The sequence below is a fragment of the Rhinopithecus roxellana genome, chromosome 5, assembly GCF_007565055.1.
Source record: "Rhinopithecus roxellana isolate Shanxi Qingling chromosome 5, ASM756505v1, whole genome shotgun sequence".
NCBI lineage: Eukaryota > Metazoa > Chordata > Mammalia > Primates > Cercopithecidae > Rhinopithecus > Rhinopithecus roxellana.
Window position 1 is genome coordinate 72,288,145 of NC_044553.1, and position 14,127 is coordinate 72,302,271.

A 14,127-nucleotide genomic window follows, 5' to 3' on the forward strand; every position below is an offset into this window, starting at 1 on the left:
GATCACTAGGAAGATTTAAAAACACATTTTCCTTAATGTTGTTTTCTAAAACTTGGATAGTGAGAGAAACTAATTTATGCAGTGGGTAACATTGTCTTATATTGGAAAAATGCAATAAAATGTTTCTACTCTTCAGAGAAAGAGAAATGTCTGAAGTGACTTTTGCTTATAAAAGCAAAAATCTCCATACATATGTACTCCAAAATCAGACAACATAGGTATAATAGATGATAGGATATAAAGACACCTACATTCAAATTTCAGATTTGTCACCTATTAGCTGGGTGACTTTCCCAAATCTCTTGGGTATCTGTGAGTACAGTTCTCTCGTCTATAAAGGGAGGATTATTATAAATTTACAAACAAATTTGTTGTGAAGGGTAATGCTTAGTTTAACATGTAACACATAGACGTGACTACGTGCATCTCTCCCTTCCCTGCATTAAACAGACCATCTAGAGACTTCAATTTAATTACTCCTTCTAACATTTATCTGATTAGAGCTTACAGTAGGTGACCAAAATAGCTTTTTGGAATGTCATTTCCATTGTGTGCTCATTGGTAGAGATGCCAGCAAATGTAAAATTGCCCACTGAAAGGCTTATATGAAGTGTCAACCAAATCATCAGTCATGAACCACAGAGAAATTACTGAAGAGATTCTAGGACCTCCACAAGAAATACATGCTAAGTTCACATTAATTACATTTTTCTCAGCCATCACTTGGTTTTGCACACATCCTGAACTAGGAATAGTATTTTTTTTAATGGTGATATCCCATAATTATGTAGCTAGCACCGTCCTGGAAGAAATTTTCAGCTTATTGAGGACTGGAGGTATGCAACACACACGTTCACATAAACACTCGGCAGCTTGCCAGATGATATAGAGTAAGGGCATCCGGGTAAAAGGCAAAACACATGCAAAGTCTCCAACACTTTAGAAATCTTGGTATTAGGGACACCTGCAAAAATTTGGTGTGATTGGAAAGCAGAGTGTAGTTGGGAGAGTGGAAAAATGGGGGGAAGGAGGGAGATAAGCCAAAGCCAGTCAGATGGTGCTTATCAGCAATTCTGAAGTGTTTGCACTTAATCTGGAGACCAGAAGTTCTCAAATTTTAGTGTGAAAAAGAATCACATAGGGAGCTTATTAACAATACAGAGTCTAGGTCCTACTACCACTAATTCTAATTAAGAATTTCTGGTGTGGTTCCTGAGCATCTGCTAACAAGCTTTCTAGGTGGTTTTGATGGAAGGTGCTACACAGAACTTACTTTGAGAAAGACTGCTGCAGGATATGGGGAGTCGGTGAGTAGGGATTTATCAGAGGAGGGATATAATCAGATATATGGTATAAGAAGATAAATAGCTGCTGGAGGATAAATTGGAAGGTACCAAGATGAGAAGGAGGTGCATAATCAAACTGAGAAGCTTTTTCAGTGGGACAGGAGAGAAATTCTGGGGCCACTGAACTAAGGAAATAGCCATGGGACAAGAATAAAAGGGAAGAGATACAACAAGCAGGACTTGGTGGTTTGCTGCATGGAGAAGGAAAGAATATTAGATGACTTCAAGTTTTCTGTTTTGGGTTTTGCTGTTGATAATTATATATTTGTTAAAATAGATTATATAGGAAGATGAATAATTTGGGGGGTAGGAATTACATTTTGGATATGTAAGATTTAGTAAACTGGCTTAAAGCATGAGTCAGATAAACTGAGTTTAAAGCCTAACTCTGCCACTTAATTTCTATGTGGCATAGGCAACTTGCTTCCCTACTCAAATATAAAATAAAGGGGAATCAGAAATTTTGGTGAGTAGAAAAGTTAAAAACTCAGCATAGTGCTTGAAAGGAGGTGCTTTTAAAATGCTAATAATATTCATGACTGCTATTAATTTTAACATCATCGTCACTAGCTAGCTGGAGGTATTCCAAAGACAGATGAAAATATCACATAGATGAGTGTTAAAACTTTATTACAGAAAAGTTCATCCAGAGAGAGAGAAACATTTGAAGAAACCAGGGCTGATAGAATGCAGGGAAATGCAAATGCTTCAACTGACAGATGAACTCAATGAAGCTGAGGAGTGGTCAGAAAGACAGAAAAGCAGAAGTACTGTAGGTCAAGTATGTAGAATAACTTAAGGAGGAGAAAGTTGTTAACAGTGTCATATGCTTTAGAAAGGTGAGGTAAAATAAAAGCCAAAAAAAAAGTCTATTGTATTTGACAAATGGAAGGACTTTGGTGACATTAACCAGCATGGTTTCAACGATTTTGGAAGAAGACTTTTCTCAGGAGGTAAAAGAGTAAATGGGAGCTGGGGAGATAGCTAAAATAACGCTATAATGACAGAAACTATATGATAGCAAGAAGAGTCAGCAGGTGGAAAAATAGTGTTTTTTGTTTTGTTTTTTTTTTTTAATAAGAAAGGGCCATAAGCACCAATTCAAGCTTGAAGACATGACCCAGTGGAGAAGAGAAAGACAAAAAGACAAAATCATTGATGCAGGACAGTAAAAGGAGAAAGAAACGAATGTAATAGAAAATAATACCATGGGCCAGTTCAGTGGCTCATGCCTGTAATCCCAGCACTTTGGGAGACTGAGGTGGGTTGATCACTTGAGGTCAGGAGTCCGAGACCAACCTTGCCAATGTGGCAAAACCCCATCTCTACCAAAAATAGAAGAAATTAGCCGGGTGTGGTGGTACACACCTGTAATCCCAGCTACCCAGAAGGCTGAGACAGAAGAGCTGCTTGAACCTGGGAGGTGGAGGTTGCAGGGAGCTGAGATTGTGCCACTGCACTCTAGCCTGGGTGACAGAGTGAGACTCCATCTCAAAAAAAGAAAAGAAAACCATGAATTGGTCCTGGCCTGTCAATGAAGGGAAACTACTTCTTTGGCTCTGAAGGGAAAAACATCAAAGATCAGTCCACATTTCATTAGCCTGCCATGGTAGAATATAAAGCTGAGTGTATTCCTGCCAGAGAATATCAAGTTCCTCTCTAAAACTGGAGTAAAATCTCTGGTGAAGGTGAAGGGGATCTACTGGGAGGCGAGGCAAGTACTGGAGGAGAGAGTTAAGAATTTGGAATAAGTAATAAGTGACAAGGGAGTTGGTCAACAACTTGTAAAAACCACCAGGCAGCAATGAGGCACATAATAGTCTTGTATGCTTACTTGACTTTCTCTAAAGCTTGAGTGGTTGTAAGATCAGAGATGGATAATGGGTTTAATTTAGTTACATTTTCTAGAGCAGACATGGTAGAAGGACAAGGCAATAAAAGAAGGGATGGTGTTAGAGAGAATGAAGTTAAAAAATAAACCAAGATTTAGAAGAGAAGAAATTGAAGGTAGAGAAAAGCTGATAGAAAATTCAGGGATCCAGGGAGTATAGAGCTCAATGAGGCAGAAGAACAAGAAAAGAAGATCAAAAAAATAAGAAAAATAGTAAGACAGAATTGAGGGATTAGAATATAAATTAGGGGCATATAATTTCCAGGTGAAGTAGTCTTGCATGTCAATAAAATATTGTGTGTCAATGGACAGGGCTGACATTAAAACATTTAATGGGTAGTGTAGATGACTCAAACACTGCTGCCTCAGCACCGAAGCCAGGCCTTGATGCTCCTCTGCACAGGACCAGGAGTCAACCCTATAGCTGCTGGAGTATGGGGAATGCTGGAGGAGTTCACAGGCAGCGAAGGTACATGCAGAGGGAGGGAGCATCCAGGTGTAAGTGTTTAGTAACCAGCACAAACATACTTTACTATTTGCACAGGCAGTATATACTGATTGAACACCACTTCTATCTATGAACTGAGTGAAGAGGAGGGAAGCTGAAGACCATCAGAGTAGAAGTTAAGGAGGGTGTTGGATGTGTTATCCACAAGAATGTGGAAAACATTCAGGATGATTAATTAATATAAAAAATCTAGAAGATGGCTTCATTCTTCAGTGAATGAAGGTCAGTGCCTTGGTGACAGGTAGAAAGCAGCAATGACGAAGCAAAGAAAACAGTATAATCTAATGGCATGGCAGTCACGGAAGGACAGGAATTCCCAAATATATGCAGAAAAATCAGTGCTCAGAGTGAAAACTTAAAATTAGGAAGTTGACTGTTTAATTCTCTAGAATAGAACAAACTATTCTCTTTGGAAATGTAGGCATCAAGAGAGACTATTCAAGGTATTTGGTTTTGCTTTTATTTTCCTTCCTCCTCCAATGCACATACCAAAATCAGAGGCTTACTTTCTGCCTCTCAGCCTGGAATATTTGGCTGATGTCCATGTCAGCTCCCATCTCACATAACTCCTGGGTTCTGTCTCTATAGCTAGATACTGTCATTCTTCGGCAACGTGCAAGATAAACAGATTCTGAATGTGCTTATTTGATTGTCAGCAGGAGACATTCTATTTGCCTTCCATCTAAAATGGGGCCATGTGAACCGGGGCTGTGCTGGTTGTGGATGGGATAGTTAGAACCCTAGAAATCCCAACTCTGTACAGATTTTTCCCTTCTACTCTTCCTTCTTTTTTCTTCCCCGTAACATACTATTTCTCATGTCCTTTTGTCTTTCTCTTTTATTTCTTGTTCCCTACTTAAATCTAACACATATTTTAATATTCTGAAACCACACAGATGCCCCATTCCTTTATATCCAAACCTAGTGTCTTCTAAAAAGCAAAAACACATAAATAAAAATTGACTTATTTGGGCACTAGGGAACCCAAATCTGTATCATTAATTTTGTATATGTTCTCATTAATTTGTATCATTAATTTGCCTTGTGTCTTATAAAACCAAATTTAGTTACTTAATTTGCAAGTTTTGGCAAGAGCCTCTGATGATTGAAACTGGCTCCCTCAGTTTCCATATGTGGGAAAATATCCATCACTTACCCCACCATTCCCGAGTCTGTTAACAGATTTAATAGTTTAAGCTACTATGTTACAAAGGAAATACATTTTTAACATTCAAAATTAAGCTAGTATTACTGTAATAGTGGCATTATTGAAAACATCTTATGCAAGTAGCTACAATGTATGCTAAACCTAAGTGGTTAAAATGATTTAAAATGAGTTTTTATTGTAAATTATGAATAAGAACATATAAACATTTAAACCCTGCCTTTGAGTGAAAATTGACTCTTTGAGGAATTTTGCCATTTAGCAAATGTCTTATTTTCTACAACATAAAGGGTGAAAAGAAGTGTTTATACTTAGGCTTGAATAAAACACAAAAATATATTGATTTAATCTATATAAACATGTGAAGTAAAAAGTGAGTCTTTTCTATATAAAATAAAATAGCTAATAACTCTTGTTGTTCCACTTAAATTGTTATTAGAAAAAGAGTACTGCAAAACCCCTTGTGTGTTTTTTTCTTCCTTCCTCTAACTTGGGTAGAGAATCTTAACCTTTTATTCGATTATTTAAGAGTTCTCTTTGGAGTGGCAGTAGATAGAGCTTGATATCATTATGTATAAATAAATAATTGGAAGGTTCCATGTCCAGATAAAATTCTAAAATCAGATAAGTGGGTTTCATTTTATCTCTTATTATTTAGTGGTGGGAGGCCTAGTTTTCCCCTCCCCTCAATGGCCTGCAGTTCTCCCAAGATTGCTCCCCCGGGCTCTCCTGTGTCCTGAGGGATGTTTTCAGGATCTCATCAACCCTTTTAATCTGATTGCCATTCTGCATTTTAATCTCTGCTCCTAGGTCCCCTCATAAATTGGCAAGTACTATATTGCCTCCCCTTTCTCTCCACCTCCTAAGCCACATGCAGTCCACAACAGTTCAAGAGTTATAAAAGCCAGATTATAGATCTACTTCATTATAAAAATGTGTTTGGTGGCACTTTTTTTCTGATAGCAAATAAGATTCAGTAAACAAACTTATAATTTCTTATGCCATTTAATAGCATGATGGTTGCTACTGATGGCTGCATGATTTATTAAAAGGTAAATAGAATTCATTAGTTCCTATCTTAATTTTTTAAACAAATATTTGCTCAACACCTAAAATATGCCAGCAATTGGGCTGGCATTAGGAATACAGAGATGAACAAACATGTTCTCTGGCTTCAAAAGAAACACAATCAAGTAAAGAGACAGTCATGTAATTATAATAGAATAAAACAAAAAATGAAGTATAAAATTTCATTTGGGCCCAGAGGATGGATGAACTGACAGGACTGAAAAGAAGGTCAGAAATGATCAAGTTGGATATCACATAGAAGATAATGTTTGAACACTCTTTGAAGGAAGAATATGAGACAATATAAGAAAGTTACGTCAGTCACAGGTGTATACAAAGGCTCAGAAGGGAAAGAAAACCCACAGGAAATAGTTATGTACCTGTCAATACTTTGGTATGTAGAGAATGTAAGATGCCTGTTTATGTATCACTAAAATTGACATCATAAATTCCTGTGGAGCAGTAAAGACTTTTTTTCAGGATCAGGATTTCTTCAACTTAGTATTTCTTTGAAGTCCCATGGTAATGCAGAAGGGGGCAGGTAGGGCTGCCAGAATCATAGAACACTACATTGGATTCGTGATGCCTTCCAAAATCAATTAATGTGGCAACTCAAGCCCATTTAAAAGGGATACCATTGACAAACAGGAAAAAGGTAGAGGCACAAAATGCATGTAATCCCTCCATAGCCCTATCACAGCATGGAACTGAATTTGTAGAAATTTAGAGAACTGAAATACCAACAGAGTTCACCATCAAAAACTACACCACAAGCAAATTCATTCTTTCAAAGATCCTACTTTCTTATGACCCTCGCATCCTTCTGGAGCACTCTCACTGTAACAATCCTTTGACCTCACAGAGGAGTGCAATCTGTTATCCTTATCACTCCATTTCTATCTACCGAGCCCCTCAGGAATTCACTTCCCTCCTTCAATAGATCATGTTCCACAACCCCTATTTATAATGAATATTTTGTAAATGCCCTCAATTCCCTGGGCCCTTTCTTCTTCCATCACATTCACCTTGCAAATTCCAATGATGCATCCAATAATATGTTGTCTCTGGGCCAGCATCAGTGAAACTGAGATCTGCTGGACAAAAATTTCCTAACAGGGCAAATTGAGATCATAGGTCATTAATGGTCACCAGCCTCAAGCGATGATTTAACACTGAGAGACCAAAGTGATCTCTCACTCACCATCACCGTGACTATCTATTGCTTTCTTCCTGTACCTCCAATTATCCACCTGCTTCTTTCCCCAGCAGATAAACTGGTCTTCTCTTTAGTGGATCACTACCATCAGCATTCATATATGCTCTAATATCTCACACATTTAAACAAATGAAAATCAGAGCAAAACTTTGACTCCACATCCCACTCCAATTGATATGTAATTTCTCTTCAAACCAACCTCAACTTCATCACTTCCCAGGGGAATCTTGCTTACTCACTATTTTTTTTTTAATTTTTTTTTATTGTGCTTTAAGTTCTGGGATACATGTGCAGAACGTGCAGGTTTGTTACATAGGTATACACATGCCATGGTGGTTTGCTGCACCCATCAACCCGTCAACTACATTAGGTATTTCTCCTAATGCTGTTCTTCCCCAATGCCCCACCCCTCGACTGGCCCCAGTGTGTGATGTTCCCCTTCCTGTGTCCATGTGTTCTCATTATTCAACTCCCACTTATGAGTGAGAACATGCAGTGTTTGGTTTTCTGTTACACTGTTGGTGGGAGTGTAAATTAGTTCAACCATTGTGGAAGACTGTGTGGTGATTCCTCAGGGATCTAGAACCAGAAATACCATTTGACCCAGCAATCCCATTACTGGGTATATACCCAAAGGATTAAAAATCATTCTACTATAAAGACACATGGATATGTATGTTTATTATGGCACTGTTCACAATAGCAAAATCTTGGAACCAACACAAACGCCCATCAATGATAGACTGGATAAAGAAAATGTGGCACATATACACCATGGAATATTATGCAGTCATAACAAAGGATGAGTTCATGTCCTTTGCAGGGACATGGTTGAAGCTGGAAACCATCATTCTCAGCAAACACACTCACTATTCTAATGGGTATTGCCGATAATTTCTACATCACCAAACCAGTTCTTGTCTTAACCTCTCAGCAGCATTCAAAAGTTTCTTCCCACTCCTTCCTTCTGGAAATAACCCTCTTTACTTCTGCAATAACACATTTTCCTGGTCATATTTCTATTCCCTTGATTTTTCCTTCTCAGGCCCAAAGTAGAGCCTGAGATGAAGATTTGTGTGCAAGTAGTTGATGTAGGAGGTGACTCAAGGGGACAGGTGTTAGGAACTTCAGAGAGTGAGATAGGCAAGGAGGATGAAGGAATAAAAGTGTGTTATGAATGTCAACATGTTAGGCAAGATGAATAAAGAGATAATTCCTCTGTGGACTTCTGAATAGTATATAGAATTCTTCCCCATAATGGCTCAAAAGACTGCTGTTTCTTCCTTTTTAACCGATCAGTTAGTTTTTGTGCTCCTTAAGACTCACACCTGGGCCAACTTTTAAAAAATCACTTTAATATTCCTTCTTAGTAATTTCAGACATTTTCCTGCTTTAAATGGCAAATAAATGTTTACAGCCTTTAATCTTTGATCAACCACAGAGATAGATATTCAAGGTATAACTTAGCTTTCTCCATGACATCTCCATTTGGAAGTTTGTCAGGCATCTCATATTTAAGGATTGCCAAAGTAATCTCTCGGCCTTTCACCAATCCTGCCCCAAACCTGCTTCTTTAATTTTCCAAATGTTAATAAATGGCATGTCCATTCAGGCAGTTCTACAAATAGAAACCAGGAATTCTTTTGAAAATCATCTCTTCCTTCTACCTCCATCCAATCCATCACCAAGTTCTAGCAATTCTGCATCTAAACTGAATTTCAAATCTGCCCTCTTTTTTTCATCTTATTCCTCATCTAGACTCTGGCAAGAGTCTGTTTCCATTGTTGTTCTCTTCTAATCCACTCTGCACACAGTACTTGGTGTAATGTTTCAAAACCATTAACCGAATGTTATAACTCTCCTGATTCAAGGATTTTATTATCTTCATATATGATTTAAGTAGGTAACAATTTGTACCGGTTTTCTTGGGGCAAGTTCTGGTTTACACCTTTTGCTGCAGCTTAATTATTACCAATGTCCAGTTCTCCAAAGTGTCCTGTTTTTGACAACAAATTATATGGTCATGCTACCCTTAAAATAAAATAAAGGTTTCTATAAGAACCATTCCTAACTCATCTCATGTTATTACACTCTAGCCATTTTGAAAGTACCAACAATTTATAGGTTCAAAGTCTTTTTACCTTCTGCCCCCCAACCCCGACTACAATACACCCGCTGTGAGCCCTCCTCCTGGTCAACTCCTAGTCTTTCATCAAAAATTCGCTTAAGGCCACCTTCTAAAATAGGCGTTTCTCAGTTCTGTTACATAAATCATTTCCACTGGGACGTTGTTTAGTATCGTCTTTTCATTCTTAATGCACTGATAAACGTATTTGTACATTCATTTGTTAATATATATCTTCCACTTCCATATAGTAGGCTCCACGAGGACAAAAAACATATCTTCCATTTAGTAATGTATATTACTGCTAAAACAGTGCTGAGTCACATTATGGGTATTCTTGAAACAGTAGAGAAAAGAGGAGAAAGAAACACAGGTTTCAATACACTCATTTTATACATCTGAATAAACGGAAAACCTCTTATTACTCTGACCTACTGAAGTGCAATGAAGATGTTCATAGAAAATGCCAACACAGAAGACATGTGAAAATTTCTAGAACTTTATGAAAATGAACAAAGTTATCTAAATTTAATGGAAAAAGAAACAAATCCCAGCGACAATATTTTCAAATGCTTTGGTAAAAAAAAAAGGAGGCTTTACTAGCTTTTTTAAAACAGTAAATTAAATAGATACAATTACTTCATGAAAATAATAGCTTAGAACAAAAAAGCATACAGAAATATATATCAAATTATTCTGATTAAGGATGATAGATGGATAAAACTTTAGAGCCAGAAGGACCCTGGCCATATGCTAGTTCAGTTCTATAATCTTGCAGAGAAGGAGGCTGAGGCCCAGGGAGCTGAGGTAAAGTTATAAAGTCAATAGTAAGAGAAGATCTTCTTGCTTTTGCATAATCAGACAGGTCTATGGCAAAAATATTTGTTACTTTACTAGTAAGTCATACAAAATTTAGTAAACAGGTACAACTTTAGAAATTAAAATAAACACACTAGGTCTATAAGAAGTTAGCCTTTAAATAATCTCTTATACTAAGAACTATCTTCCATACACCATCAGTCTCATAACTGAAAAAGATTAAAATGTTGTGATTAAAAAAATACACATTTATATCTATAGAATCCATTCACAAAGGTAAATTATTAAATTATACTCTAAGAGTTTTGCTCTTGTTGCCCAGGCTGGAGTGCAGTGGCACCATCTTGGCTCACTGCAACCTCCGCCTCCTGGGTTCAAGCAATTCTCCTGCCTCAGGCTCCTGAGTAGCTGGAATTACAGGCGCCTACCACCATGTCCAGCTAATTTTTTGTATTTTTAGTAGAGGTGGAGTTCCTCCATGTTGGTTAGGCTGGTCTTGAACTCCTGATCTCAGGTGATCTAACACTCCTCAGCCTCCCAAAGTGCAGGGATTACAGGCATGAGCCACCGTGCCTGGCCAAAATAAAGTAGCTTTTTCAATGAAATAAAGTAACAACTATATTGTCATATAGTTAACAAATTACCTTTTTTTTTTTTTTAACAAAAATTGTTCTTTATTGGGTTTCTTCCTTTTAATGAATTTTATTTTTCATTTTATGACATGTTTTTATGTAAGTTATTCTAACAGTGAACTCACAGTCCCTTAATAAATTTTAAGTCTTCAAAAACACATATTTCAGAGAGGTAGTTACTTTAAAGAGTTTAGTTCTGGCATCATATACTGGATGCTTTCTTTGCAAGTGAAAATCACATATTCCTTTACAGAAAGCTCACACCATTTGTTTTTCAAAACAAAACACGTCACCTATCCATCTCTCTACCCCAAATAGGAAAGTCCTATTACAATAAGAAGGCCTCCCATAGAAGGCCCAGCACTGCCACACAGCAGCGGGAAAGGCGAGATGAGCACAATGGCGGATGTAACACTGCTCTACGCCGATGCTCTACGCCGAGAGAGGTCCCATCGCAACTCCTGAGAATCAGAGGCCAAATGTTTTGTTTTTTATTTATTTTTTTATTTTTTTTAGATGGAGTCTTGCTCTGTCGCCCAGGCTGGAGTGCAGTGGCGTGATCACGGCTCACTGCAAGCTCCGCCTCCCGGGTTCCCGCCATTCTCCTGCCTCAGCCTCCAGAGTAGCTGGGACTACAGGCGCCCGCCACCTCGCCCGGCTAGTTTTTTGTATTTTTAGTAAAGACGGGGTTTCACCGTGTTAGCCAGGATGGTCTCGATCTCCTGACCTCGTGATCCGCCCGTCTCGGCCTCCCAAAGTGCTGGGATTACAGGCTTGAGCCACCGCGCCCGGCCCCAAATGTTTTCTCTACCGATATTCTATGCCCTCAGGAATTCCTCCACGAATCCAGATCTTACACACAGCATATTATTTGTCTGACTCCAGAATGGGAATATGGTCTGCTAATTTTTATGCTGTACCCTGGTTTTAATAAATATTTACATTGCGTATTTAAATATGAAAATTAAAGAATGCAAGTATTTTTAGTACTGTTAAAGGGAACATAATTTCTTTACAATAAAAATACTAGTCAAAGAGCCTCGGTAATACAATTGACTAAAATGGACAGCTAGATATGGAAGAAATTATTTCTCCATCAAGGTTCTTCAGTGTAGGACATTTATTCAAGCTGGAAAACTTGCTACGCAGAATATTCTCCACCCCAGAAATATAAGCCAGTATTTAGCACTTACATGAAAAACGACTTTGAAGACTGGTAAGATCTCTGTGTGAGGTTTTCATTGCAAAGACCTTATTTCCGATATGTCATGTCTAACTCGGAAATTGTAATTACTTTGATAGAAGTTCGGTGCTCAACTTCTTGAGTATTTTGGCTTCCCTTCTTTGAGGTGGGAAAAGTGACTAATGATACCCGGGAAATGATTAACTGAAAAAGAAACAGCTACGAGTATTTGATCTTCCTTTGATGGGTGTGAACACTAGATCCCTTCCCCCAACGTGGAACTGGACTAAGCCAGCTCTGAGAGAATGAAAAGAGTGTGAGTAGAGAAGTGAGAGGAATACATTTGTTCTTGTTCCTTTATCTCAGTGAAGCTACTTTAACTGGTGGAAACTGCTGATAGTCAATCTCATATTTTCACTTGGCGTTTGACATCAATGTTGTCAATAGAGACATAATTGTCTCTGTCAAAAGCATCATTCATTTCCAAATTGAGGAGTTATTTACAGTCGTGTCTTCACTCAGTGTAACACTACCACTCAACACTCAGCTGTTCCTTCTCTGTTTTAACTAAACATTCGGGCAGACTTTTAAAGAAGCTCTATTTTAGATTAGGCTAACAACCCGAAAATGAACCCAAAGAGAAAAACTTCTCTTGTCCAAATACCATTTGAACAAATGGATAGAATTTTTCACAAAAACTGGCATTTCAAAACGAGTTCTGTTTGGTAAGAGATGTGGTGCTGAAAAGTGACACTTATAATGACAGCAGTGTGGATCCCCAATAAAGAAGACTGGGTTGCATTGTGCTCTAATTATGACCATTTTAAGTTTTAAGAGTGAGTGTGTGTGTGTGTGTGTGTGTTTAATCTGGAAATCAATTATCTATATTGCATCCAGTTAAGCATCTACTATAAATCTGTTTATAGAAACGTGGTTGATATGGGTTTTCGATGTGATTATAGTTAAATAGAAAATATTGTGAGGAAAACTTAGTCTTCTGTTTCTAAGGACCCAAATGAGTAACTACTTATTTCATAGTTTCTATGCACCCAGCATGGTGCTAGAAGCTGTCTAGCATATAAAAGAATGATGGTGATATAAACGAAACAAAAACTCATGGAAATCGCGCAACGTTTTTTGAAAAAACTTACTGTAATTTGGTTGTCTCACCATCTTCTCTTTCAGAGAACAAGTCTTAGGGTATCAAGAAGAAAAAAAGCAAGAAAAAATAACCTCTGTATTTCCCAGAGGCAACTACTTCTGTCTTGTTACTAGCAGAAGACATGATCATGGCAAAGAGGCAGTGCATGAAATTTAGAAAATTGGAGGCAGGTTTCAAGCTAATTTGATAAACAGAATTTTGATAGTGCTTTTCTTAAGAAAAGTATGACTGTAAATCCATGTGGGATCCTTTACCCTTGATGAAAATGTACCGAGTAGATAAACTAAAATATACATACATATATATATCAAGCACTCTAAATATGTTTTTGTCATCTGGACAAATTGGAACTTAGATTATTTTGAAACCAGAGCATTTTTAAGTAATAACAGCTACTACACTTACTGTAAGCCTATGTATGCCAGGTATCTTGCATACATGATCTCATTCAAGCCTACCCTCCAGACCATAAATGTATGATCATTACTGGCATTTCATAGATTAGGTAAGTAAGGTGTACAGAGATTCGGGGGTTTTCTTAAATCTTTGTAGTTAATACTAATAGTGGTATAGCTAGCATTACCACCAATATAAGTAATATGATTTTACATGGATTTATCTCTTTTACATCTCACAACACCACCGAGGTAGGAACTATTAATATCCTCATTTTTACAGATGAAAAAACCAATAAAAATCTTAGCCTTTCAACAACTCAGGTTGTAAAGGACCTTACTTAGCTCATATGTGATTGGGCTGGGATTTAAACATGGTTTTTTGGTTGTTTTTTTTTTTACTCCAAAACCAAGGCTTTTGTCAACTAGCCATACCAGTCTCTCCAAGATCAAAACTGAAGTTTGAATTCATATCTTTTTCTCAATAAGGGCACAAATTCCATCTTACCTTACTATCCTGATAGAAATTTAAGAATATCAAAAAGTTGCCGTGATCTCTATCTTGTCATGTGGTGTCCTTTTCTCTCTCTCTTCCTCAGACCATTCTTACCGAAGCC